Source organism: Cyrtonyx montezumae, unplaced genomic scaffold (assembly GCF_038088225.1).
Source record: "Cyrtonyx montezumae isolate F1298 unplaced genomic scaffold, pur_monq_1.0 scaffold_5, whole genome shotgun sequence".
NCBI classification, from domain to species: Eukaryota; Metazoa; Chordata; class Aves; order Galliformes; family Odontophoridae; genus Cyrtonyx; species Cyrtonyx montezumae.
The window spans coordinates 15,346,472-15,357,730 of record NW_027072056.1 but is presented as its reverse complement, the minus strand read 5'-3'; positions in this window follow the sequence as shown (position 1 = coordinate 15,357,730).

Below are 11,259 nucleotides of genomic sequence, written 5' to 3'. Positions count from 1 at the left end.
ATATTACAGCTTCACTGATATTTTTGCAAGGAGGGAGCACTGGAATCAGCATGTTTGGCACTTGCTGCACTGTCTGTCAGCGGTACAGCTGTGGGACCTGACCCTGGAAGTGCTGAAGCCTGTGAGAGTATTTGCAGAAGTAAGGACTAGTCATGTGCAGAGCATTTTCACAATCAGCCTTCATGCCTGTGGGATCACTTGTGGACAGTGCTGACAGTCTGCTGGGAGGTGCTGGCTGCCCTTTTCAGTGATACTGCTGAAGGTTCGTTTTATTCAGCGTTTTATGGAAGTGCCCAGTTCACACTGAAACTTTAATGGAGGCTGTTAATATGAATATCACCATGGGTTGATTTTTTTGAGCATTGAGATTCAAGGTCAGATCCAGCTAGCCACTTTATGGCAGTATCTAATGAATTGCCAGCATCCCAGGAAGTATACAATTTGAGATTAGAAGCAGTACCACCTTATTACCGTGACAGTCAATTGCAAGTGAAAGTACAGTGGAAATGAGGGCAAGGTAATGTAACATGTGAGTGGAATTGCACTCAATCTGTGTATTATGAAATTGTCATTCTCCGCCACTGTTCAGCGTAAATGGACTAATCTGCAGTTTGAAAATGAGGAGAGCTTGACTGTTAAAGAATAGGTCATTTGGCTTCTGGCAACAGTAGAAGATGCTGTAATATTAGCTCTAAGAACTTGTGCATTCTTGGTAAGGAGATAAAAATGATTAAATTGCACTACTTGCTTCTCTATCTTCTGAAGTAATTCATATTTGGTGCTGGATTCTTCTAAGCATTTGCATAATTCCTAAGGCCATTCAGACATGCATTTCAACTTGTGTCTAAACTTAAGCGAGTTCAGTTTCTGGGGTTTAACTTTTGCTGAACAAGGTCTTGGCCAATACCTTAGAATGTTTCAGTAACTTCTGAGATTGCTGTCCTGAAGCATGTGGAAGTTTGCTGTATTTCTTGTATTAGGGGTTGGATATTCTTTCATGACTCAGTAACGTTAACGGTGAACATCCTGGGGCCCTGGAGAGGATCATTTTCAATAGAGTCCTCTGTTAGAAATCCAAGAGCCAGAGAACTGGGGTCATGACTCCCAAGAGTTTCATGGATTCTGCAAAACTGGCAGCCACACTGGCTGCCTTCCTTCCACTGGGTTCTTCCTCAAAAGAAACGAGCAGAGCCAAGGAGAAGGTTTTTGGGGCTCTTTGGGACATGGAGATCTTCAGGCCAAATTCTGCTCTGAATTATGTTTTATTATTTTGAGTAACTTAACTTTGGTAGGGCCAAGCCAGGTGGTAGCTATTGTCGACACAAATTACAGTACAGTTTTTTTTGTGGGTTTTTTTTTTTTTTTTTTTTTTAAATTCCAATATTTTCAAAGAATCACAGAATATCCTGAGTTGGAAGGGACTCATAAGGACCATCAAGTCCAACTCCTGGCTCCATACAGAACTACCCAAAAAGTAGACCATATGTCTGAGAGCATCATCCAAACACTTATTGAACTCTGGCAGGCCCAGTGCTATGGAACTTCTCTGGGGAGCTAGTCCAGTGCCCGAAACTTCAGAGAGGATGTGGAGAAGATCGTTGAGATGCTGATTTTTCTCTTGTGTGGGTATGGGAAGTTCAATACATATTGCCCAGTATTATCAAGCTAGTATGTGTCAGTTGAGTTCAGCATCAGAACATGTCAGGGATACAGCTGAATTGCTTCATGAGGATGTGTGGGAACTGGAAATATTAAACTAGGATTGACCCCAGTTGAAAATGAAATGTTTGGTTACAGCTTAAAAAAGTAATAACACAATGAAACAACTGACTTCTTATTTTTCTGTTGGAAAAAGTTGTTTTCTAACATTTGGTAGAAAACCCTCTACAGAACAGACTTCTGGCCTGAAGTCTCATTCACAATGAAAGTGGTGGGTATTTTGCTGTTAACATTCACAGAGCCAGAATTTCACTGAGGCTTCTGTTGTAGTAGAGGGGATTGTGTGGCCCTTAATTCGAAGGAATTAAGGGGCTTCAAAGCCCCTTGGCTCACTTAAGCAATGAAACATATATATCTCACTGATTTGTCAGAGTTCTTGCTCCATTGAATGTAACAAGGTTTTGTCTCTATTACAGAGAGTCGCAAGGAGCTTTGTCTGCACTTGCTAAAAAGGAGACCAGTAACGTGTTCTTCTAACACACTAGTAGCAGAAGAGAGGGCAAACATCCAGGCTAGTGCTCTACTTCACTGGGCTGAGTTCAGAACATTGCTGTAAAATGTTTGTTCTCTGAAGAGGAATCACTGCAGGTTCCAGATGTAGGTGTTTACAGTGGGACCATATTTCTGTTTTAACGTGGTGCTGTGCATCACGCTGTCTCTGTTTGCTTGGTCCCTGTGTGCAAGATGATTCACCTGCTGCAGAATTTTTCTGTCTGTATAGTTGATTTTATTAACCCACAGAGAGGCCTCAATTGGAAGCTGATTTTTCATCCCAGACTGGGATCCCACTATTAATAATGTTTGTGAGTCAGGAGCAGTTCATGCTATTGCTTTGTTACTTCTTAACCTGAGACAAAGACTGACCAGTAGTGAGAGAGGGAAGAGAAAGTACTGGAAGAGTCAGAGGACCAGAGGAAACAAATGGAGTTTATTTTCGTGAGCAATTCTCATTTGGAAATTTGCTAAAATGTGTTTGCAGTGCTTTTTGTAAGCAACATTAAGTGAAAGTGCAGTTAATTGTGGACTTAAGCTGCCCAGCTTGTCCTTGGATTTAAAGCTCGCTCAGAATAATTTCCCAGTTTTGCACTCCAAACCCATCTCTACCTGTTTTGCCAGCAGGCTTTGTTGCACTGAGGACAGTACCAGTAGACACAAAAAGCAGTGCTTTTCGTAGAAGAAATGGTTCCTAGGAGGGGCCCAACAGAGGCACCTCAAAGGCACCGCGTTCCCAAAGAAGGGCCAAGTTTTTCCAAAGGGCTGAACACCAGGCACCCCTGCTGAGACAGATGGCTGAGTATTTCAAAAGACTGGGCCATAAAAGCTGGCTGGAAATTGTCTATTCTCTTGTTTTTGACAGGAACTTGGGTTTCTATTAAAAATAATAATAGAGCAGAATGGGCAGATTTCCTTTCAGCATCCTATTTTTATATGGGAGTCTTAATTGTTTTGGTCAGAGAAACTCTCACTCCCCTGATACATTTATTTGCAACTTCCTGTGCTAGGACAGCCACGTGATAGCAGGCCTGCAGAGAAGGGCCTGGGCTCCCATCCCTGGAAGTGTTCAAGGCTGATCTGGATGGAGCCCTGGGCAGCCTGACCTGGTGTGTGCTCTCCCTGCCTACCCTCATGGCTGGCACCATTCAGGACTGGGAGTGCTCAGCCCTCTGGAAGTCACACTGTGTTTGTGTGTAGCTGGGTACACAGAAAATGGGTCAAGAAACTTGAGGCTGTTTCACAAAAATGTGTGCATTAAGATTTCCATGGTTTAACTCTCTCATCTGTAAAGTAGAAGCAATTCTTCATCTGCAGCAAAGGACTTATAAATCTCGGTGTTTATGCATGCAGTTTTGGAGAAGCAGAAATTAAAAAAAAAATCTTCTTTTCCATCTGAACGTCTCAGAGCTCTTTTAAACTGTTAATTAATTGAGCAATCATAATGATGTGCCTGTGGGGATGAAGGGGGAGGAATAATTTACAGGTGGGAGAAATGAGGCATGAATGACTTCCAGCCTTACCTGTGCCATGCTGTTAGTCTGTGTCAGATCCAGACAAATACCTTCTGTCCTGTCTCCTTATGCATCTGTGATAAGTGGCTGGGAACACCAGCTTCCTCCCCCTTCCTCCTCTTCTACAGAGAACTCATTTCCTTATTAGCAATCTGCTGCTTCGTTGCAAGAACAAGGAGTCAATGTGGCCCACCTCTTCTGGGGAGCAGGCTTGGAAGCTGGGACATTTCTCCAACCCCTAAGTGCCAGCCTTTGGGTGGGACATGGCCAATGAGTCATTTCTGCTGCATGGGAGAAAGGGAATCAGGATACGGAGCTCCTGGGTGTTCTTATAACAGCTTCCCATTCTGCTCTGCCTCACTCCTCCTGACCTTATGTGCAGTTGGATTATGTGTCGTCCTCCCACAGTAATGTGGGTTTTATATTTGCTGCCCTTTCTATCTTTGCTGAGTTTGTGGGAAGGATGAGGTAAAATACTGCTTAGGAAAAGGTCCACCACAGTTTCACTATCAGTTTGGCTGGGAAGCCTGTTTAAATGTAGCTCTTAAACACAGCTGTGAAACTCAAGAAGATGTCACACTGGCTGCTCACACAGCAACCCTTATGTCCTCCTGGGAAGGCAATAAAGACAGCAATAGTGAGCAGTAACAGGCTGCTTTGCTTCATTCTTCTGGCCGCTCCTTGTCATGTTCCTGCAGCTCAACACATGAAGTTCTTCTATCTAACCTGGTTCCAGACTATATCTCCCTGTCTGTTATTCTTACACGTAGAGGAAAGGAAAAATACTGATATAATTTGCTGCTCCCTGGAACACCAGGCTTTTTATCTAAATGACAAGGCTTACAGTTACCTTCAGCCGTAGCTTTTTGAAGCGTTTTTAGCTGGACAGCAGTGATAAACCCTCTGGGAAAAAGCAGTGGTAAGTGTTGGCTCATGATATACGTATTGTACTCTTCTTTATAGTAGTGTTTGCCATCCCTTTTTATTTTATGTATCTTGTGAAAAATATCTTGTAAAGCAACTACGCCATATGTGGTGAATTTAAGTCTATTGATTTCTAGCTTTCCTAATTGCATTTTACAGAGCCCTACTGCATCTATGACCAGAGCTTGAAAAACCCTTTTTTAGTGGAATGGATTGTCTTCCACAGGTCACTGACATGCTATATTCTGCTTCATCTAAATTAGCCAACCTCCACTATCCTCTGATCTAATCCCAAAAGTAAAGGGCGTGTTATCTGCAGATGTAATGCCTACACATAAATTTCCCATTGAGCAGTTACTGGAAAAGGAGATGAAAGCAGGTAGAGCTTGACCCTGCAGTTCAGTGCACATGCTGTCAGGGACTCAAAGGCTGCTAACAGCTGGCTTTTCTGCACCTCAGCAGGTGATGGAGTTCCCACCAGTTCAGGAGCCCACTGCCAATGGTTATCGCATGCTGTTGTGAGAATTCCCATCAGTCAAAAGTGTCTCATAAATAATTTAGAGGAAAGCAATTAGCACACCCAGCTGTAGCTGTTTGCAAAGTCACAGTCATACCTGCCAGGGCAATCTGGAAATGGAAATTTCAAAACCATTTCTTTAAGTAGCCAGAATAGTCTAGCTAAGAGTGGAGGCTGGTGGGCAGTTGTTGATGAGTAAGGGATAATTATACTTTCATGACATGACTGAGAATTGTAGACTATTTTCCATATTGGGAAAAGACTCAAAGTGATGTGTGGTTTGAAAAACTCCATCAGTCAAGGCCTTATGCTTCCAGAGGCTCTGCAACTCACTCAGCTTCAGAGAAAAGAGGATAAGTTTTACTAGGTACTTGAACATGCATTTTAAAGGCATCGTCTAGTTAATACTAGTCTGTATTTATCAGACGTTCAGGAAGGATAGGCAGGAGGAAAAGGAAGAAGGTACAGCATGAAATCTTTCATCTGAGTATGCTTGCCTTGACAAATTGATGGGAGTAAATTGTTTGAGAAGTTCTGAGTCAAAATAAAAGGGGGAGGAAGGAGCCTACTCCTTCAGAATCCCAAGCAACTACAAAGAAGGTGCGACTACAAGGTCTGTTTGAGCAGGTGAGCTGTGGGAAGAGGATATCCATATTAAATCTAGAGATGGCAACAGAGTGAGGAGGGAATATGTAAATTTATGTTTGGATGGGGTTAGAAGTCAAAATCGTCATGACAAACTGATCTTTGTAGCTCAAAAGGGGCTAGTCGGTAGCAGTGAGAATAAAAAGGTAAAGAAAACAGGAGCTCCAAAATTAGGTTGGGTTGTTCAGTTTGAATAGAAAAGAATACATGGTAGAGGTCTTCCACTAGGTTAGAGGTAGCTTCAGGGAGGATGGGAACAAGTTCTCCAATCTGATTGAACAGCACTGGGCTAAAGTTAAAGCAGGGAAGATTTACACATTGATAAAATCTTTCTAATAGGAAGAAAAAGTAACTCCTGAAGTAGTCTGCCAATGCAGACTGGGGAATCTCCACTGTTGGGTGGTCAGGTATCTTGTTGGTGTTACTGATCCCACTATGGGACAAGGATATGGACCAGATAACATTGCAAGCTCTGCTGATAGTTGTGTATTGCCATGTCTTTTCTAGTTGAGGACCCAGAACATTTTTATTTTTACAGGATTCTGACCTTGGGTAGGGAATTTTATTCCAATTTTACAAAATGGGAACTGAGTCACAGGATGCTAAATACAGGATTGCCAAATAAGGACATCCCAGTCCCAGACTCTGAGGTTCCTTCCTCATTCTAGGAGAAAGTTTGGCACTATATTGTTAAAAAGGCATTCAAATGCTTTTTGTTCATTACACGAATGCTACAGAAAGGTTGAACCCATGCTCAAAGACCAGCTGAATTACATAAGATTGGAGTTACAGTTTCCAGCAGTGGCACACAGAGAACATTATTATTTTTCTCTGTGGTTCTCCTGTGCAAAGGTATACCATAATTCCTGGTGTTCCCTGCACCACCTGACCTCCTCAGTCAAGAAACTGTATAGAAGCTTGAGGAACTGACTGGTGCTTCCCAGTGGTCATGGCCTCCACTGAAGACTTTCAGTGGTGAGGTTTAGACAGTCACCAAAAGCTGTTCACAAACTGTACTGGGCAAAGACCCCTGCAGTCAGTCGAAAGGCTGCTCCTACAGCCTTTCTCCTTGGCCAATCAGAGGTAAATAAAACCTCCTAAAGTGATATTAATTGCAATCTTCCTCGAAATCCCATACAGTAGATTTTGTTAGACTGCAGTGTGAACTTTCTCCTACGTATTATTTAGAACGTTATGGCTGTGCACATATCTGGACTACACAATGAGCAGCCATCATGTCTTTTGTTAAGATGCTCAAGTCTTTAATTTTCTTATTTATTTGGTTTACTTATACAAATTAAGGTTTACTTACACTAATTAAGTTTCCTGGAACAGCAGGTGGATAATTATTCAACTGCCAGAACTACAGTAACTTCAAAAATCTTTACCAAGCAGATATTCAGCCTGCAGGTCACTTGGGTGTTTGCATTTTGTCTTCCTATTTGTTAATCCTACTTTATTCCAATTTAACATCAGCTAGCTGTGATCAGTGCCTGCCTTTTCTTAAGCCAATCTTGACCAAATTAACACATTTTAAAAGATTTTAGATTGCATTATATGGTGGATCACAAAATATGTCCAAGAAATGTGAGCCACTTCTAAATAGATTACTAGTTTTAGATAACTACTCAATTACATAGTATGCTTTAAATGAATCTTTCTGACCTGTCCAGAGAAGAGCTGTGAGTGCAAAAGTTAGATCAGTATCAATTAAAGTCTCCAGAAATGTTTACAGTTACCCTTCTTGAGCCCCTCAAGATCTTTATAACATTATTCCAGGTTTGACAGTACTTCAGTGCAGAAATGTCAAAAAGCACTCAAAATCTCAACTAGGTCAAGTAAGAATGAGTCAAGATTTTGTCTGGAACAACAGGCATAGTGTTTTCTTAAGGCAAGACAATATTTATTGTGCAGGAGAGAAATGAACCTGAGTTCTTAGAAGGGGCTTGTGTGGATCAGGGCTTGGCTGGGCTGGCCAGCAACTGTGCTGTACTTGAGAGCTAACATCATCCTTCTGGATCTGTAGGTTACCACCCGCAGCCTCTCATCACAACCCCCTTTGGAAGCTGTTGCATTACGGTCTCTCCATTGTCTTTGATGGTACATTAGTCAAGAAAGAACCTGTTCTTTACTAATGGTACAATCCATTTCTTTCAACTTTTTGGAGCTGCCTGGGTCCATCCAGTGAATGGAGATCTCCAGCTAGAGATTCCTCTTTAAACTAGATAGGCTTGCCACTGGAGAAGCATGTACTTCATGGTTCACTTCAGAAGTCTAGGCAGCAAGTTTGTACTGGATGTCTCCTCCCTGCACTGCCAGTTTTGGTCCCACAGTAAATTTCAGCACAGTAGGATCTCTGATGTTTCTTGACACTAGCGTAACTGCAGAAATATTGCACAGATTTTGTTTTGGTTAAGATTTCCCGTTTCCTGTGTATATTCAAAGGTACGACTGAGCCCTTTAAAGAACACAGCTTTCAATTTCAAAGCTCAGCCATTAGCAATAATCTAAGTACTTAAACTTTTTAACATTTATCAGTTTGAAGTTCAAGTGTTTACAGTCACTAATAATGGGCCAGTCACACTAGATATCTTTCAAATGCCAGCAATTGATGCTTCAAGCTAATAAGGTTGGTTACTCACCTGGGGCTCAGCCCCGCACAGGAATTTCTCAGTTGACATTAGCAGTGTGTGAGAATTTACATTTGTTTTGAGATACTCGTTATACAGAAGACTTCTTCATTCAGAGGTTTAGCTCCTTTGCAGTGAAATGTGGCTTTTTCTGTAACTTCTCCACAGACTGGAAGGAATAAGAGGTTGTTCCTGAACGCTTTTACATCCCTCGGTGTGGTCACGATGCTGTCTGCCTGGCTTTGAAAAAGCTCAAGGACACGGCATGAACTGATGCCTCTGAAGTGGGGGGAGGGGAAAGCAAGTACTGTTCTTCTGCTGCATCTCTTGAAATTCCCAGATCAAACCATGCCTGTGTCTGTGACACGAAAGTTCACAAACTGGAGTGGCCCCTATTTTGGGTTGAAGTATTTCCCCTTTCACTTGTGACTCCAACCCAGCAAACAGCAAGATGTCTGAATAACAAATTTGTCATCACAAATACTTTCTGTAAGCACCAAGTCTCCTACTAAATTGCCTGCATTTTCTTTCCTTGGAGTAATTTCTGAGTAGAGATAAGTCAGCTATTTTGTTTGTCAGTACTAATTTGAAATGGCAAAGTTCATTTTGTTTCAAAAGCCTCAGTTACAACAGACTGGCTCCAGATGACATTGCGTCAATGTCCTGGTGGTACACTGGGAAAGACTGATATCTTTGCAGATTTCCATTTGAACTCTTCATTTCATCTTATTCTCTCCTAGTTGTTTAAAATTCCTTCAGGCTAAGAAAAATGTATAAACACAATTCCCTTCTGCTGACCTGAAAATATGTAGAAATGCCCCTACAGCACTTTCCTTTCTCTTTGAAGATGATCTCAGCTTCTCCAGCCTCTCTGGATAATGAAGATTTTCACTGATGGTAACGTCCTTGTTTCTTTCCTATGCTGCATGTTCTTCTTCATGGACAATTCCAGTGCTGCAATGACTGTAACTAGATGCTGCTTTACAAAGAGTTTGGCAATTATAATAACAGTATCATTTGGGAAGGTGATTATCAAGTCTCTGCTGCGGGAGGTTTTTGCCTCTCTTTCAGCTCTTAAGAAATGCAGTGACAGCTTTGTCTTGCTTCTTGTTTATTCCTTATTCCATTTCACTCTTTTCTTTCCAATGAAACAACCCCTCACAATTTGATGCAAGTGAAAGGCAACACGGTATCAAAAGGAAGTCCCACGTTTGGCTGCCAAGCAAAAGACAGAATGTACTAGTAGGATGCTGTGTCACTGTTAGAGAGAACACAACCAACATGTTTTAATGAAGAATATTGACAGTTGGCTGGGAGAGACCACATTTAATCTTTCTGTAAAATAATTTGCACTGATGTAGTTTCTGCGTTTTGAGGGGTGGTTGGATTCCTGCCTTGCCCCTCCAGCCTTGACCGTTTGTACTTCCCCTGCACCTGTGGTCCCTGTGCAGCTCCAAAAGAAAACTGTTGGGTCTGCTGCTTTTTTTTTTCTCCTTTCTTCCTTTTGTTTTTTTTCCTCATGTAGATCAATTCAAGCATTCATTTGCCAGTGAGCTTCACAGTCAGTAGTACTGGCATACCCTCAGGGAAGGCGGAGGGGAACAGAGAAACAGGAATGAGAAAGAGCGACTGGGAGGCAAGAAACTTCCCCAGCTGGTTCCTAACTAAACATGTGGAAGTGTACCTGGAACCAGCTTTTAATTAGCTGGCTGAGCAGCAGCCCTGGTGAGCTGCAGAGCAGTGTACAGACACTGCCTATTTTCTGTTTCACAAGTTGGCTCTCCTTGGTACCATGACAACACTGCCCATGGTACCTGGAATAGCAAGTTTAAATATAGTTTGTACGTGGTCACAGTGAGCTCTGTCTATGCAGTGCAGACATACAGCAAGACATAATTATGGAGTATTCATATCTGAAGCTAAACACTGTTAAGGGCACCTTCCTTTCATTGCAGTCCCTTTTACAGTTCTGTGTGGGGCCTGTTGGCTTCAGTCCACTTGCTTTCAAAACATACCTGCAGGGCAGGGAAGCAGCCCTGTCTGTGTCCTGCAGAGCGAGATCTGAGAAGCACCAGGTGTGGGAACTTGTTCGCTCTGTGAGCAGCAAGAAATGTTTGGAACTTGGCTGCTGCCACCTGTTTGAGGGCAGTCAGCAGCAGCACAGCTGAGCTTCCAGGCTGTAGCTTGTCATCCCTCAGCACAGTGCTGGGCATCTTCACTTCAGCCATTGGCAGAAGAGGCCCAGACTATTCTGATTTGCATGCCAAGTGGACCGGGAACAGAAACCTTCTCTGCTCTGCAGACCGGAAAAGGATTTCAGAAGGAAGGACAGTTGGTGAAATCCTTGTCAGCGTTATAACAATGGAAGTATGAGTATTTACAATTTAGTTGAGTAAATGTGCAAGTGGGAGTGGTTTTGTACATTAAAAGTGGACTGTATTTGTATAATTGGGTTGTTGTCATAGAGAAAGAACTGGAAAACTCACCCTGCAGTGATGGAAATATCAGAGATCCCCACCCAGGCCCACACCTCTGCCTGAAGTTCCCTAGAATGAATTGTGCAGGACACAGAGCACACCCTGAGATCCAAGCCAGCTATGAGGAGTCTGCTTGGAAAAGTGTTTGTTTTGTCTTCTTCGCTTTTAAACCAGGTCACTGGAGATCCAACGCAGTACTGCATGTATTTGTTACATGACCAGCCCTTGCTTGAGCTAACCAGGATGCAGTGAGCTGAGCAGCTGGAAATTTCACAGCCTCTTCAGTGAAGTTTACAGCTATCAAACAGCTACATGGGATCACAGCCGAAGCCCTCTTGCTG